Source organism: Tenrec ecaudatus, chromosome 13 (genome assembly GCF_050624435.1).
Source record: "Tenrec ecaudatus isolate mTenEca1 chromosome 13, mTenEca1.hap1, whole genome shotgun sequence".
Lineage (NCBI taxonomy): Eukaryota > Metazoa > Chordata > Mammalia > Afrosoricida > Tenrecidae > Tenrec > Tenrec ecaudatus.
The window spans coordinates 114,351,358-114,369,022 of NC_134542.1; the positions used below are offsets into that span (position 1 = coordinate 114,351,358).

The window sequence follows — 17,665 nt, forward strand, 5'->3', positions numbered from 1 at the left end:
TTTTCATAAGCCCCAAAGATATTCCTATGGACTTCACAGTGGCAAAAATATCTTCCTTGAGGTCAGGGGTTTTTGTTTTAATCCTAGCTTGCACTCTCATATCTAGACAATGTAGTTATACAGTAAATGTTAAAATAACGCGTGGGCTGAATTGAATAGAGAGAGAAAGGTACACTCTGTTATAATAAAATAAAAAATGGGCTAGGAAAGCCAGTGACTTCAAACACATATGGAAAATCAATTTTCAACTAGGCACCACCCCAAACATTGCAAACTGGTTATTCTCACACACTCCGTCAGGTACCTAACATTTACCCTATCAGCTTTCTCCTTTTTACAACAAATATTTTCCAAACTGTGGCCGGATCCAAAGCTGGCTTAAGGGCCAATAGGTATGGTATTGAAAGATCTCAAAGCTCCCAAAGAGAGAGAGACTCTTTTGAATGGAATAGTACATGAAAATCAAGGTGTCAAGTGATGTTTTAATAAGCAAATATCAATGCTGATTGGTTCAAACTCTTAAGGAGCCCTTGAGCAACAGGTAATCCCTCAACTGCCATTCAAAAGAGGTTGGGAGGAAATGGGGAGCTAATGACGAGGAACACAAGAAAGAAGGAAGGTTCTAAAACGGATGGTGGTGACGATTGTACAACTCACCTTAATGTGACTGATCCCTGCAAGATTACCGACTGAGAAACCCTATGGGAAATTCTACATTCGCATGGGGGTGGGGGGTGTCAAACATTGACTACTTCACACCTATCCGCAAGTAAAGTCCTAAAAAAATAAAATGACTCATGATGCCCATTGAGTTAACAGTCTTGAAATATCAGGTGCCTTATAATTTCTACAAATAATCACTGATTTTCCAGAGTAAGAGCCCATTTCAGAAAGCTTTCAAAAGGCTTGAGATTTCTCTTTTTAAAGACATTTTAACATAATAATTTTGTATCAAAATTCAGAATATAATGACCTACAGATCTGCTATTTGCTGTGTAATGCTCAAGTGTTCACTCGATATTAACGGCAATCCAGATGTGCTCTCTGCTGACTAGGAGCAGTGGGGTAATGCTCGGAAGGCTGAAGGTCAGGAAGAGATGGCGGTGTGAATAAAAACAGTGATCCGAGGGAGAGCAGAGAAACGTCAGAAACTTGTTAAAAGCATCAAAGCCAAAATGACACAATCTAAATGCATTAGGACAAACACGGGTGAGCTGATGAGGAGCTATTTCGCTGAGAAAAATGAAACTAAGCCAGGCACAATTGCAAATGTTTCAAACAGAAATGTCACTTTCTGGCGTGGTGAATACAGCCCTGAAAAGGGCTAGTCACACCACTCCGTCAGTGCTTACAGTATTTGTTGGGGGGCAGAGGGGAAAGTTCTACATCAGCCTCATCATCCACGCTCACCGATTCATTCCCGCATGGCACTGTATGCCAATGAGTGCAAAATGGACATGCTATGTCACCTTGAAGATCACTTGCATACACTGGGTGTCAAATGCCGCTTGTTCCTCCATCTGCCTCAGAAACACACACAATCGGTAGAGGGTGTGAGGATAGATCCACTTCGAGGAGGGGGGCGCCCCCCACCAATATTTGCTACTGTTGACCATAGGGAGCAGAGTGATCCTTCCAGAGGATCAGCAGATTTCTGAGAAGAGTATAGTATTTTGTTTTGTTCTTTTTACTCTTTATTGTGAACTAGTAGAGGCTAGCATTTCAGCTCATTTTTGTGTTCAACAACTTAAACAACTCAGCTAATCTCCCAGTACCTTGCCCTGTCTCCTCTTTTGTCCCTTCTCCTTCTTAGGATACACTCGTGGTGCCCTCACACAAATCAACACCTGCCAATACTTAGCCTCTTGCTTCCCCTTCTTGATTTCCCCCTCCTGACCCTGGTAACCACCAAAAGGTAAGAATATCATTTTAAGCAATTGATATAATTGCCTAAGAAACCCTTATGGCACTGTGGGAGAAATCTTTGCACTGCTTACCACAAGTTTGGAGGTTCGAGTCCACCAGGGGCCCTACAGGAGCAAAATGAGGCTATCTGCTCTCTGCAAAACCCTATAGAGTAGTTCTACCCTGTCCTGGGAATCCATTCCAGTGGGTGTGGTTTGGACTTTGTATCATCTTCAAGAGTAATGATGTTCTTTTCTTTCAACAATTTCCAATACTTATTATTTGTTTTTCTAAGCCTCTCTCTCTCCTTTATCAATTTTGTCTGAATCGTCCAGCTCACAAACACAAGGAAAAAGAGAATGTTGAAGTCCATGTTACTAATACTGAAAACACTGGTACAAGCATTTGAAATATCATGGACTTAAAAGAATCAAGATCTCACACATTCTTTACATAATACCTTTTATAGTGATTGAATGAATGCTCCCAATGACGGGAAACTAAGTCAATGGCCCTAGAAAGCATTCTACCCCACTATTTTGATGGTTCCAATTATTCTTACTTGGAATAATTGCTTTTGTTTTTAATCTCAAGTCCTTGATCATAACTCTTTCTCATAGTTAAGGAATGCCTCATTCCTCTGACATAGTAAACAATCCCAAGTCTCTTCGTCTTTAGGCTAAGCATGTTCAGCTCTTTCAAACATCCCTCGTTGTTCATCTCTCCCACATCTTTCACCAGTATAGTGCCTTCTCTGAACATCCTTCTGGGAGTAGAAGGCGTGGCTGTGGCCAGAAGCAGCCCATTCACAGCAACTAACTAGGTTTAGGAGATTTGGGGATGACACCAATCTAAATACAGAGTATCAGCAAGGTAAATTAGAACACCAGTAATATCAATTAGGAGGACAGAAACCTAAATCCGTACTCAAGGGAGATGATTAATTAACTTTGTTATGTCTTCTCAGTGGAATATCGTGCGCCTCTAGTATGCAGTTCCCAAGAGTGTAAAAAATATGAAAAATACTATTTACATTAAAAATTAAAGATTACATTTGACTAAAATTATAAAGGAGAACTTATGCATGACATTTTGGGGAAGCATGTACTAAAAATATTTATATCTGTATTTATGCGGGGGGAGTGGTTATATTCTTCATCTTACTACTTTTCCAAGCTACAAGAAAGAAAACTGCCATTCAGACGAACTCCAATTTCCATCATTTTTCAGAGGCTCGAGAGAGCACCCTGTGTGCACCCAACAGAAAAATCAGGGCCGTCGCGAGCTCATATTGGGCGCTTCAGAGGCTTCTGCAATCTGCTTGCAGAGGCTGACTCAGCGCGGGATTTCACTGCACTGTGTGGATGTTGGCCATTTGTCAGTGCAACAATGGTTTTCCCAGAAAGGAAAATAATCTGCTGCAGAAGAAACTGTAATGACTACTTTGCACATCGTGTTTCCCCATGTAGCCATTCTCCTCCAACTAGCAAAGAGGGGCGCTCTTCCCCCTCTGATGTGTTCCACAAAGCTCATCTGCACACAGCGCTACCATCAACCTTTAATGGCAATGGCTGGAGCAAGACAGGAAGCAGACCCTTGGGTTTCTTGGTCCCCCACAAATAATCAGGGCTCATTGCAGAAAAATGTTTCCATCTTTTATCATGAAAATTTAAGTAAATGTAAACTGTTTGCTTCCTTCAAGGAGGTAATATCAGTTTGGGTTATTTCTCTGAAAGCTGCTCCTGTGTTCAATAAAGAAAGCTTACAGTCAACCAGAGATTGAGATGTCTATTCCTGCTGATCGCCATGCCGCTCAGCATAGCTCTACCCTCGCAGGCCCCTGAACCAACCCAACTTCAATAACCCTTTCTTCTCTCAACACGATATGCTCCAATTGGCTATTGATTCCAAAAACACAAGCCAAATTCTGTCACAGTTCTAGTCGATGCCCCAGATAACTGCCAGCTGAGTTCAATGAATATTAGATGAATTTCTAGTGCAACAGGATCTGGCTAGTCCCTGGATAGTGTTAAAATCTAACACACGCCCAACTCCATAATAGCATGTCTCTGCCACACAGAGCGGAATCGTATGATGGTGTTCTTTCTCCAACACTATATTTATATCAAATATTATCTTCATCAAATGCTTACTGAACACCAGCATGCACAGGGAAGAGCAGTGCTGGGATCAGATAAAACCAAGACCATTGTACATGGTCCCTTTTTTCAGAATGGCTATGCGCTAATCGACAGGAACTGGGCATGTAATAGGAAGGAATGGTGGGACCGTGGATTAAGTGCTGGGCTTCTAACACAGACATCAGTGTTTCCAATTCCATAGCCACGCTAGGGGGCAAAGATGAGGCAACTTGCTTTTGCAAAGACTCAGTCTCCGAAACTCCATGGGCAGTGCGACGCTTGTCTTACAGCGCTGCTATGACTCAGCCCGGACTCAACGGCACGGGGCTTGCTCTGCTCATATAATAATCACATGAACAACAGTCTCTAAAAAGTAGCTGTGCCAATTGCCTAAGATAGACACCCAGAGTGTCTGAGCTCTAAGTACTTCTAGAACGTCTTTAAGAAGAATAGAATAAGTAGAGTGTAGACAAGGTCGGAGCATCAGGAAACGGATTTTCAAATGAGGGAATTGCAAGAATGGTCTGGGAAATAAAGACTAAAAGAGTCCTGCTCAGCCAGAAATTTTGCCAGATGGTGAGCCACCACAAGCAACTGCTCGAAAGTTAACTGGAACTCATGGCAGGCAGCGCTATAGATTAGGTGGTCATGGGTGAACGTGGGAAAATGGGACAGCAGTCAGATCTAAAACAAAGGAAGGGTAACCTTGATGGTCACAAGTGACAATGATGTTGAAAAGAAACTTCTGAGAAATCAAAAGCCGAGCACAGAGATAGGTCTAAAGAAACAGATGACATGCATGAATTGCTATATCAATGTAATGATGCCGTAGTCAAGTAACGCTGTCTACTCTGCACTTAGAGAAAGTGGAGCCCAACGCATTACAGTTATGCTTTGGGAAATCAGACTCAATTAATTGGTAGTTGCATCTGGGAACATAAAAAATGAGGATGTTTCACAGCAAAAATGATACACTTACAAGAATTGGCAAGTTTTGCTCATGTTGCATTTTCCGGATAAAATGATCTTTGCTAGTTGTCTGCGTTACAAACTTGTCTACAACACTCAAAGTCTAGAGTAAATGGCATCTCCTCTGGGAATCGTCTCCAGCTCTTCTAAGCAGAATTATCCACTGTCCACTTTGTGATCCCAAAATAAACTGTGCAATAGTGATTTCCACACTTCTTTTACCATCAGAATGTGAGGGCCATGGGAACTAACAGAGTCCCTCTTGTCATTTTCATAGTCCTACTGCAGTTAGTGCAACAAAGACACATTGAAACAATGCTTATTCCATGTTTTATATCCACCAGAAAAAAAGGTAGAAACAAAATCTGAAAGATGGGGGAGGATACAAGGCATCAGATTTGGGTGAGAGAATAAGTAGCTGGTGTAGATGAGGAGGTGTGTAGAGATGCTGTGAAGTCGGACTTTGGGAGGCCTTGAACTTCAAAATAAGGAAACAGGTTGCCATGGAGCCAGTTCAGATCATGGCGACCTGGGTTCTGTGAGAGCAGCACTATGCTCCATGGGGTTTACAATGACTGGTTTTTAAAAGTAGCTCACGAGAGCTTTCCTTTGAATCGCTTCTGGAGGAGCTTGAGGAACAGATCCTTCTGTTAGGTGCTAAACATTTTAGCGTACACCACCCAGGGCCTGTGCCTTGGATCAGGCTGAGTGACTTTTGCCTGTGTGAAAAATGGGATTCAGTGGATACCATATGGAGTCTCTGGTAGCCAGCCTCCAAAGCGGTCCTCAGTTCTACCAATACCTATTTATATGTCTATAATGTACAAAGCATTGTTCTTGATGCTAAGAATACAGATGCAAGCAAAATAATCTTTTTTAAATAAGGGAGTGAGTTGTATGAGTATTTAAGAAAAAGGGTCTTGGGTACAAAGAACAGTAAGTGTGAAGGTCTTCAAATATTAATGCCAGTGTGGAGGGTGTGAGACGAACCAAGGGGAACAGTGAGGAATGGTGTCAGAAAGCCACAGAGTAGATGGAGGGGCTCCCTAGTCCATCATTCAAATGATTCTGGCTTTGACTGGGTATGATATGGGAAGCCATTGGAGTGTTTTGCATAGAAGGATGACATGTGATTTAAATTTTAAGAATCTCTTTTTGGTTCCTGTGTTGAGAATAAGTGGTTGAAGGAGAAAGGGTTGAAACATAGAGCAAAGATGTGAAAACAGTTATGAACATGGATAGGAATTAGTTAAGTCCTAAACTTAGAAAGCAGTGTCAATAAGATCCACTGCTGGATTAAAGGTGAGCAAATGAGCATCAAGAGCCCCCCCAAGGATGAGTTTCTGAAAGAATGGAATTGCTATCCATTGGGGAGAAAGGTTGTGAGTGAGAGGAGCAGGTTTAGGGGGGCCAAGTAAGCAGGTGTTGAGTTTCAAATGCTTATTAGATATCCAAGTAGGTGGGTAGGAAATTGTATACATGAGTCTGTTGTTCTGGGAAGTATCTAACAATGGGAGAGATCTATTTCAAAGGCATTAGCAACAAAAAGTATGAGATTGGATGAGGTCACCAAGGTGGCTTAATGGATTGAATTACATCACTCAAAATGCCTGCTCCTTTGGCTGGGCCATGATTCTCTGGTTTGGCAGGTACATAGTGATGTCATATAGCAGTTACGTAATGAGCTCCCATGATGACATCTAAGCTTGTCAGTTTGTAAAAACTGAAGAGCGGGTACTATACCCTTGACTGTGTCACCACCCTGGTCCCATGTAAAGGGAATTTCCCTAGAGTATGGCCTTCAGAGAGCAGACCACATCCCCAAGTCCCTGAGCTGGGAACTTCCCAGATTCAGGAGAAGACTGATGGCAAGACACTTGGAGAGCTACAAGGAATGCCAGGCGCATCGATACTGAAAGGAGATCAGGAACCTCCTCCTAACATACGAGCCAACAGAGAGAGAAAGGCTCCCCTCAAAGAGGGCACCATGAATTTGGACTGCAAACCTCCTAAGCTGGGACAGAGTCCACTTCTGTTTGCAAATCCCACTCGCTGGTGGTATTCCTGGTACATCAGCACTAGATAATAAAGACGGTGGAGCTAAACTTGGACAGAGAAGAAAATCAATCATGAACCAAGTCTACCATCAACAATAATGTGCTGCCTCCACTCACATCTCCATCCATGGAGGGTACTCTCGCATTCCACTCCTTTGCCCCCCCGCCCCAGTTTTGGCCCTCGATTCTCAAATAAACCATGAAAATGCTCTCCAAGCTATTGCAACACTAAATTGGGACCTATATTTGACTCTTTCGAAAGAAGTTTCTGGAATTCTGTTTTCTCTTCTATCTTGTTCCATCTTCACCCCTTGATTGGAAAGAAAAGGACAATGTATTGTTAGTCCCTGCTGTCATTCCTATTATAATCCATGTAATGCCTCTTATTTCTCTCTTTCCTGACACCAAGTCTGGGCTTCTCTTTTAGAGCCAAGCCATTTCTCCTAAGGGGAGATATATATATTGTAGGAGGGATTATCTCATTAATGTAAAGCACTGTGGCCCCGTGTTTACCATTCCTGGAAGTTAGGCAAGGCAGAGGGCATCAAGACGTAGTCTTACCAAGTCTCTAGTCCATCAGGATCCGTTCACCTGTCCTTTTGTTCAAACACTGCCGCTCAATTTTTTTTTTTCCTGAACTAAATCTCTCCACAAAAACCTCAGTGCCACTGATCTATTCTCACTCACAGTGATTCTATTGGACAGGGTAGAACTGCCCTTTGGGTTTCTGAGACTGCAACTCCTAAGGGGTATAGAAAGCCCCATTTTTCTCTCACAGAGGGGCTGGTGATTTCAAACTGATGACCTTGTGGTTAGCAGCCTAACTAGGAACCACGACATCAAAAGGAACCGTGTAAATCCCTCTATTCGCAATGTTGTCCCTTCTTTAACTATTAGTGCTACTGGTGTTTCCTTTGTTAGCTATTAGGAGAACAACACAGTACTTCTTAGACTTGGTTGACAATGGCTCCATCTTTTGCTATCAGACCCAATGCTTATCCTTTGAGTAAAGATTTCTTAAATTCTGGCTAAAGGAATGTTTAGCAGAGATAACATGTGTTTCCTTACAAAGAATCTTCAGTCATGATCTCCTCTGGTCTTATTTGAAACCCTTTAAAATGGGCAATGCTTGCTTCCTTTAAAATTATGGCTCATCACAATTAAACGACTTCTTTAAAAAGTATGATTCCTAATTACATCATTCATCTGACTGCTGGCTGAGTAACCTGTTAACACAGTTAGAGAAATAACCAGCTGATTCGTAACAGGTGCCAACCGTAAGGCAGTACTAATTTCAGAAGACATTAGTTTGTGGTTAATTTTAGCTGAAACAGCTTTACATTCCTTCCCATCCATGAGAAAGAAACAAGGATTTTCAGCATCATCAAAGTTTCCAGGGAAGGTCATAAGAACCCGGAGTTCAAATTGGATTTCTTCTCCTGTAATTTGTCCTTCCCTGCTGTCACTCCCATTATGGTTCAATTAACAGTGGAAGCCAGGAGCGACTTGATGAACATCTGTCACATCCACCTGGAAATAATTCAATAAGGGTGCACCATGGGAAGATATTATGGGATTCCAGGCTAAGTTTTGTGTCTGTTTGTTTTTTTCCATTTCACACTGGGTGGCAAGAGCAATTCAGATAATAGAAGAGAGAGCAGTACTCCATCACCTGGAAATAGTAGGTCAATCTCACCATGTAGTATTCCAACACATTCATGAACGGAATATGAAAATAACACAAATGAACTGGACTTATGAAGCTCCGTGACCACAATGGCATCCCTATTTCAGGTTATAATATGGTGCTGACAGAAGCTGCATCAAGCAAAGTATCTCCATATAAATAGTGTGTATTGTGTACAGTAACATGTTTTTGATGTCTGACCTAAGCATTCCACAGGATGCCCAAGGATGATGTGGAAATGGACTAAAGATGAAGGACCATTAGCCTTAGGCTATGTGGAATGAACAATGAAAATAATAACTTATAATAAGCCTGAAGTGAACCTATTTCTGTGTGTCTGATATTCCCACAGGAGGCCCAGTCATTGGGTAGACTTATCGATTTTTTTAAATGCTATTTTTTTAACCTAGACATTTCCAATCTCCAAAACAAAAGATCCTCCAAACATAGGATGTGTGTGTATATGCCCAATAACCACCACTTTAAATTGTTTTCAAAATTATCCTATCTAAATAACAGATCCCTCTTCACTTACATCATTCTTTTCCTCAAACGCTGTACTCAATTATGTTTTTAAGACATCTGTTTTCAATGCTGCTCCCATCTCAATAGTGGCGCTATTTGGCATGGGAAGAAAGGCTACAGGATCTACAAATCCTTCAGAATTAAAAAGAAGACAGTCGGTGAATAAACACAATCGCCTCCCGGCAATCCAACGTGCAGCAGACAGACAAAGGGAGCAGGCAGCCCTTCCCCTCAGATGCTGGAACAGCAAGAATGAGCTTAAACAGCAGGTGCAGGCGATGGGGTTTAGTTTAGACAGAAGGAAGATGATAGTTCAATGTTCAACAATGAAGAGCCATTATTATTAAGGGCAGGAGCTCTCTTTCTCGGTTCACATGATTTTTAAAATGTTTGCTTATTGTGTGGTATAATGTCAGAGTTTTCATGTGTGAATTTAGCAACTCAGATTTGGCTGACCCTCTACTGACTCCCAGGTGGGTACATAATGGGTGCTTATGTCTCCCCTGACAGCACTGCATTCGTTCTAAGCAGGTCTCCATTCATCCATGTGTGCAGTTGGCTTGCTAGTTGCTGTCTGGCCAACTCTTACCCAGAGAGCGACCCTCGCTAGAGCAGCAGGGTCATGCTACCCCATCCTGTGCCATCTTGGTGAGCATCCTTTAACACTGCATCTCACAAGAGCCTGATGGTGATGAGGTTTTCATTGGCTGATTTTGGAAGTTTTATTTTTTTTTAATTTCTTGTCTAAGTCTAGAAACTCTTCTCAAATCTGCCCACCACAGATGGCCCTGACGGTACTTAAAATATCAATGGTGAAACCTTCAGCATGATAAACCATTTAAGCCACCACAGGAAAGCACAACCGACTGACAGATGATTGAGATATGTACAAGGGGGCTTCAAAAAGTTTGTAGAAAAATTCCATGGTCTTTGAATTCCCTCGGGGTCATGAACTTTGGGAAGCCTCCTGGTCTTTATTTATTTACCAATCAGCAAATTTCTCAGGGCAATAGAATCACTTTATATCAGTGCGTATATAAATGAGTAAGATAGATTCCAATGCATCATTTATTAAACAATGGGGGGAACAATGCAGGTGCCTAAAAGAACTGGAAAGGATCATCTGCTTTAATGCTTGCAGATTTCCAGGCTTCAAGAATAGAACAGCACAAATTGCTTCCCCTTTCATCAATCGCCTGCTGCACCTGGTGAAACATTAGCCTGCGGCTCACCATAGAAGCATGCACCTATCGGGATAAGCATTTGCACCTAGCAGCTTGAGCCCTGGGTAGACATGCCAAGTGACACATAAGGAGCCTGGCTATGATAACATAAGAACTTGTCATTTTATTCATTGTTAAACATTTAAACTTGGCCACATCTCATGAACTCACACTCTCAAATTGGTATCTATTTAAATCAATATAGCCCATTTAAATTTTAATTTAATGCTTATGCATCAAATGAGTTTTCATAGACAATGAGCCATATTTTTGGCTCCTGTTGGAATGATTCAGCTCAAAACAGAGTGACGTCACTTTGAGAAACCACTCTACGCCCCCATCCTAAACAAATAAAAATGAAGTATGTCAGAAAAGCAGCTTATGAAATCTTGCTCTCTCTCTCTCTCTCTCTCTCTCTCTCTCTCTCTCTCTGAAAACTCAAGGAAAAAAATTAACAGGAATTGTGAACACCACTCAAATATGCAGCTCATTACAATTGAGCGAGTTATCTCTTCAAGAGCTAAGTAAATTGACCTAAGTTCAAGAGAAAACTTAGCAATGACTGACATTAAAAGTCATTTTAAAGAAATGAACCATTTGGGAAAGAGCCGTAGCAGTGAATGCACTAATAAGAGGCTTTGGTTGAAATGTAACAAGAGCTGCCCTCAGCCGGCTCTAAAACTAAAATAGTTGGGCTGTCTATGGAGAGATTCATCAATCTCTCCTTACACTTAAATCCCCTAATTCTCTAAATGCCGAATCGGTCTGGGCCCCGCTTGGTAGTGTGGAAATAGTTTATTTGTTCAGTCAGCATATATTTATTAACAACCTACAATAAACGAGTGTCTGTCCTAAGACTATAATGTCCTGACCTCCCCAGGTCTACAGTTACATGGAGAGAATAAAGAAGTGAAGAAATACTTATCAAAACAATGTCTAACCCCTCTCATATAAAATATCTAAAATAGGCAAATGTATAGCTTATTAGTGGCTCCCAGCAGGTGGGGGGATGGGGGTGGAAGGGGGATCAGGGAATCATTGCTTAGGAGGCAATCTATTTTTCTTAAGGGTGATGGGAAACCCTGAAAACGCATAATACATAATACTAAAGGAATTTATAGAACTAAAAGTTTTAAATTGAGCAATGTTTGGGTATATATATAGCAACGTCTTTCTAAAAGTACAAATGCTACAAGGGAAAGGAGTAAAACACAATTTTACAAAGAATAAAACAGAGCGAGATGATACAGGTGAAAAACAAAGTGGGGACTTGTTGGCATACAGGAAGCACTTCTTTGAAAAAGTGACACTTGATTGAGACTTGAATGATTATAAAGTCAGTCCTGTGAAGGTCTGTGGGGGAGGAGGGTTAGGTCAGGCAGAGAGAAGAGAGACTCCAAAGGAAGTGAGTTGGTATGTTTGCTAGAGGAGGGACAGTGGCTATTGAGGTAGGATGTTCGTGAATGAGGGGAAAGTGACAAGAGAAGTGCTTGAGGGAACAGGGAAGTGCCAAATCATATAGAACCTATGAGATCCTAGTAATGCATTTGGAGTTTATTCTGAGTTAGTATGCATTGTTGCAAGATTGCCAGGGGTATGCATGCACTGCAGAGTTAGATAGATATATTATGGATATATTATGATTTATATTGGAAAACAATCATGGTTCTACTCTTAGTACATATGTATCCTGTTTTCCCCCATATATAAAAAGCCAAGTGAGAAATATGCATTCATCAATATACAAACATCCGAGCCAGATCTCCTTAGATAAGCAGGGAGAGGGCTAGAATCCTAGTGGGCGGAGCTCCGTGTTTGGAAGCAAGCAGAAATGGCCAAGGATTCAGGTCCTGAGAAGGAAACAAAACCCAAACTAAACCGGGCTCAGTACTTAAAGCTAGCCCCTCCCAGAGGTCTCCCCGTGTTTAGCAAAGAGCTGGATAACAAATGTGGAAACTCATGCTGACCAACACCCGCAGCTATAGCTTTTAGGAAACTTTAGCAAGAGGGACGCTACTGAGAGTAGCAACTGGAAACTCAACCACGTTGTCCACTGCTTCCGTCGTCCCATGTCCACGAGGCAGGGGGACAGATCACTAGCACAGAAGTCTAGGCAGTGAGAGTTAAGAGACTCAGGGAAAACTAATAGTGTACTACTTCTCATTTTAATTTATCCATATGCCTTTCCCGACACTCCGACCATTCCCAACTTGGCCTATAATTTGGGTTCCTTTCTCCTTCCAGCAAAGGCAAATACAGTGGGATGGGGGAGGAGGATAATGGAGAGTGGAGCCTGGCAGTGTGGAAGGGGGCAGGGTGCAATGTGGTAAGGCATCAGCGGCGGCAGGTCAGGAGAAGGAAGAGCTGGCAGTGGTGAGAAGATGGTTAGGGAAGCAGATATGTTGACGGATTGATCAAGGAGTAAAGCAAACAAAGATAATGTTCATTTCTTACCATCGAAGAAAGGATTTACAAACATGGAAAGTGAGAAGATCGAAAAGCACTCTCAGCGGTTCAACTGGAATTGGAAATATTGGTAGAAACCCAAGATATTCTCCTTATGAATCACCATCAAGTAGATCCTGAGTCAGGCCAAACTCATGTGTACATGATCTGCAAACCCACTACCGTTCAGGACAGGAGTGGTCAGGTCGATCTTCTATGGAACCTCTGGGCTGGTCCAAGCAACCAACATTTGGGCTAGTAGTCCAGCCATCTACATCAGCCAACATCCCATCAATATATAGGATTTCTTTTAAAAGAGAAATATAATATATAGACAAAAGTATAGAATTAGTAGTAGATGTAGGTATATGTGTGCATACATATGTATGCAGAGACAGATGGATAAATGGAGGAATAGCTAGGTGCATAGATAAATGGATGAGCAGACATAGATATGCCATATATTCATAAGTCACCTGTTACCATTAACTTATGCTACAGAGTAAAACTGCTCCATTGGATTTCCGTGGCTATAATCTTTACAGAATCAGTTCACCAGGCCTTTCTTCCTTTTAGCTATCAGTAGACTGAAACCAATCTTCAGGTTAGTGGTCAATGACTTGTATCACTCTGGGCATGCATGTGTCTCCTAGCTCTGTTTGGGTAGGGAGGCTGGAGGCAATAATATACCAGTAGAACAGAACAGATCGACTATCTCTGTCCCATTTAGAAATCCTATTATTCAGGAAAAGCACCTGATGTCAGCGCTGGGGCGAGATAAGGTCATCCTGACCGTATGATATTGGTATATCCTGTTGTGCCCAAAGGTAAGAGAGAGCTCAAAGAATGACAGAGATGCGTCGAAAAGACACAAGTCACCTGGAAGAGTTCCCTGTGACAAACACGAGAAAGCAATTTGAGCACCAAAATTATCACTGAGACTCTCTGATTAGACCTTGATGCATAAAATAGGAACCCATGAGCCCAGGCTGATATCATTAAATGGTTTAACAAACAGATACATAAAAATAAGGGGGAATTCTAATGCCCAGAGAATGTTAATCTTCAGAGGCAAAAAGGATGACGGCACCAGATACCATATTTTTCACAAATAGAGAGACCACTTACTGCGCACACACATGTAACAAGAAAAATACACTGCACATTTCTCACAGCCACTTCAGAAGGGAATTTCGACCTCATTCAATAGTTTGAACATGTTACTTTGGGTCATACAGGTATACTAAAGGGATAAGCCACAGTCAAGCATTCATGGATCCCGTCTGATAGTACTCTGGTAATCAGAAAATACACTGTTGAAACTATGTGTTTGCTCTGGGGTAATCGCCAGCATAAAAGCAGTGGAGTTCCTTTTAACCAATCTGTGTCCAGGTACACGACTGGAAGGGAGTGGCAGGCTGCATGAAAGGCTACTACAGGTGAGTAGGAATTGGTCCCAAGGCAGATGTCCGCGATGGGCCATGGGTCATCAGTACATACATGCCTAATCGGTAGGTGTTTGGCATAATACAGAAATATCTCCCTCATATGGTAATCAAAAAATTTTTTTTCTTTTTTTAAAACATAAGACATTTAGCAACACTATGTGGCCAAGTGACCAGGTTGGCACCACCAGCAATCATACAGCTCGACACTGTGTTCTCTCTAGGGTGACACCCTGAAAAGAAGCCGGAAGTGTGCCTTTGGCATTCCAACAGGAGTATGTGGCCCAAGTTTGGCCATGGGGGAAGCAATGAAGAGACCCACATTCAGCATCAAGCACCCAACAGAATGAAAGGCCTATACTCTGTAAAGCTTTCAAAGCGATGGGAGACACAGACAGAGGACCTCTTCCCCCATGGAAATGGATGATTGAGACATAGCAAGTGAATGCAACTCATGATCACAGATTACATCTGAACCGCAAAAGAAAAGAAAGTATCCTGAGACCCTCCAGTGCATGAAATCCAAGATAGATAAACCCCTCAGAAACAGTAATGAGTGTAATGATTCCCGGAGGGCATGGGAAGGGGGTGGGGGGGGGTAGGGGAAATGAACAACAGAACTGTAGGTGAATGTTGTAAGATATAGCAATAATAATAATATAGAGCATATTAAGGGTCCATGTGGGGTGGTAGGATGGGGGAGGGAGGGGATAAAGGAGAGCTGATATCAAAGAGTTCAAGAAGGAAAATGTATTGAAAATGATGATGACAGCAATTGTACAATTATGTCAGCTCCCACTCACAGTCACTCTGAAGCACACAGGACAGCGGAGGGCTTCAGAGGGCTTCAGAGGGCAGTCTTTAATGTAAGCAGACCGGTCCATCTTTCTCTCAAGGACTGGCTGCTAGGTTGAAACAGCTGACCTTTCAGATAACCAACAAGCGCTTCATGTCTGTGCCACCAGGCACTTTACTCAGATAATAGAAGAAAATGTTCCTGAAAGGATACAGAATAGTCATCATGTGGTTCGGGGAGGCTCATACTGGTGGTCAGCCAGCAAGACTACTCACTCACACACCAACACCCAGACGGGGGAGATAAGGAGATAAAAGAATTAACGGTAAGGAAATTTTGTACGGGAGTTCTTCACTATTCTTGTACCCTTTTCCTCTAGATTTGAAACAATTTCAATATCTTTTTCAGTTTCAACATTTTAAAAACATTTACATTTTCCTAGCCAAAGTGCCAGAATACATCAGGAAAAAAATCATGAGTTAAAAAAAAATCAGACAGAATTTCAACACAGAAAACATGAAGTCTCCCCAAATACAACTCATTTTGTGTAAAACCCTAAGAATAAAAATAGTTCGGAGATGTTTTTATTCATAACATGAAATTTTAAACCTTTTACTAAAAGGAAAGTAAATCAATCCCAAAACAAATAGAGGCATCAATTACATTGAAGAATAATATGTAAAATAACAAAATAGTAATTTGGACATAGGATTTGTTTTCAACTACTCCCATAGAAGTTATAACATTAGCAGTTCAAAACCATGCCCTTTTATTAACTCACCATTTTTGTGAGTCAGACACATGGGCATAATGTGGCTCAACTGGTTCTTCTGCTCCAGGTCTCACAAAACAGAAATTGCTTTTCTACATGGTGGGCATCTTTGTGGAAATATTGGGGAAAGAATACACAGCCAAGCCCATCCAGGTTGTGGGCAAAATCCAGTTCCCAGTGACAGAACTGAAGCCCCTTTTCCCATTACTGACTCTGGGATCAGAGCTGCCCTTAGCTCTAGAGGTTTCTTTCTATCTCTTGTGTATGGTCCCCTCTTCGCAAGCTTACAGTCTCTCTCAAATCCTTTATATTACATCTCTCTGTTTTGAGCAAGACTAAGTGTTCTACTTTTAAGAGCTTGTGTGATTGGATTTGTTCCCTTGGCTAAGGGAGCATAATCTCCTATCATAAAGACTAGAACTTTAATTAGATCTACAAAATTCCTTGGCCACATAATATAACCTGTTTATAGAACTGAGGATGGAGGCATCTTTGGCGGGGGGAGTGCTATTACTCTGTTACTTGTTGTTGTTGTCAGGTGCATTGCACCCCTTGTCCATCAGTTTGCCGTATTATAGTCACTTGGGCGCTGCTGTATGCTAAAAGCGATGTCACTGGCATTTCAGATGCCAGCAGTCACCCCGAATGAATAGGTTTTTAGCAGAGCTTCCAGACTAAGAATCGACTATGATTCATTCTTCTACTTTTGAGGAAGTAGCCACAGAAACCCTTACGGACCACACTGAACATTCAGCTATCAGAGAGTGAAAAATATAGTTGCTCTGTGCTATGTTATTGGTCTCATTGTCTCACCTTCTCCTGTGGTTATACCACTTGGGCTTTGGAATTCCACCCACAGAGGAAGAACATATTTCCACATCACTTGAACAGAGTTCAGTCAAAGTGCAATTGGTTTGTCCAACAGAAAGAGGAAGAAAAGATGTGAGGCTAAACTGTAAGCAACCTTTTATTTGTCCTCTTATATAGGGCTTCAAAAAGTCTGGGGGAGAAATTCCACCATTCTTCCATTCTATGTTTCCAGCTTTCCGATGCCCCCTCATACTTATGGAATCATTATGAGAACAATACACCTCGCTAGACTCCTAGTTCACAGAGGATGGAAGACAAGGCAGAGTACCACCAGGGGAGCCTGCTCAACAATGACTGACCTCCGGCTGACCCACACTATATAAACAATGCTGAAGCAGAAATGTTTTAAGTGACTGGCTTTTGAGATGCTTTGTGATGGATACAGGGTTAACAGTACAATGAGATCAATGCTAACTTTAAAATATTCAAGGGAAAATGCATAATCAGAAAGTATTACAAGAGAATTCACTCAGATTTCAGCATTAAGAAAAACAAAAAGCAAAGGGGGAATAATACAAAAGCAAGGTGCAGTTAAGAGACAGAGGATGGGATAAAAGGCTGTATACTATCCACCTGATTGCCCTTACAGAAAAAGAAATTGTACAGGAGTTCAGAAAGGTATAAACCCTTACACTAAAAGAATATAATTAATCTCAAGCAAAAATGCTCAGAAGGAACAGAGAAATGACCAGTAATGGCAGTATTATTCTCACAGCAGAGTATTCGTCAACAACAAAAAGCAACAGGACAATATTTTTTAATGGCTGAGAAAAAGGAGCTTAAATCTCTAATTTTAGTCAGGAAAATGATCCCTCCTGCATTCACAATAA

General features: G+C 41.6%; 1 protein-coding gene across 2 annotated transcripts in view; it reads right to left on the bottom strand.

The window, feature by feature from the left end:
* The window catches only part of THSD7B (thrombospondin type 1 domain containing 7B), a 1,078,590-nt gene that overhangs the window by 930,844 nt on the left and 130,081 nt on the right, over nt 1-17,665 (bottom strand). The gene's annotated exons all lie outside the window — the stretch shown is intronic.